Source organism: Alosa alosa, chromosome 1 (genome assembly GCF_017589495.1).
Source record: "Alosa alosa isolate M-15738 ecotype Scorff River chromosome 1, AALO_Geno_1.1, whole genome shotgun sequence".
NCBI lineage: Eukaryota > Metazoa > Chordata > Actinopteri > Clupeiformes > Clupeidae > Alosa > Alosa alosa.
The window spans coordinates 46,609,276-46,609,781 of NC_063189.1; the positions used below are offsets into that span (position 1 = coordinate 46,609,276).

The 506-nt window shown below is 37.9% G+C and overlaps 1 protein-coding gene across 1 annotated transcript in view; it reads right to left on the reverse strand.

Annotated features, from left to right (window-relative positions):
* Positions 1-257: 257 nt before the first annotated feature.
* LOC125303128 (laminin subunit alpha-3-like) overlaps positions 258-506 on the reverse strand; it is a gene marked incomplete in the record, with an annotated part of 79,626 nt that continues 79,377 nt past the window's right edge. Inside the window, 1 exon segment of the mRNA XM_048256695.1 lies at positions 258-506.

Consider the following 506-nt stretch of genomic DNA (forward strand, 5'->3'; position numbering starts at 1 on the left):
AGATGAGAAAGAATGCAGTTTCACTGGTGCACAGATGTCACTATAGATCAGTGGCACCATCAGTTGTGTACTACGGTCACCAGAACTGTCATCAGAACAGAACTATGGGTTATTCTAGGGAGTCTAGCAGGAGAACTTTTTCTTGTTGGCTAACATGCAGATTGGACCAGAAATGTTTCGGAAGCGTGATATTCATGGATTATTTGGATAAAGATAAATTAAATACACATGTGAGTTATGAGAATTGATATTTCAGCTTAATAATTCAACGTGAAACATTTATGTGTTTCTTTTGCCATAGTAACATTCATGAAATAGAACATGAAACCTTACAACAAAATAACTTTTAAACATACAGTAACAAAAATATGTGAGTTTATCACAAAATAAATACTACACATTTGCACATGGAGTCTGCTGTTCTCTGTACGTCCACTGGAGGCAGTGTCTTAGCCACTGAGGCAAAGAGGCAGAGGCTGAAGGCACACCTCAGTCACTCCTTCAGA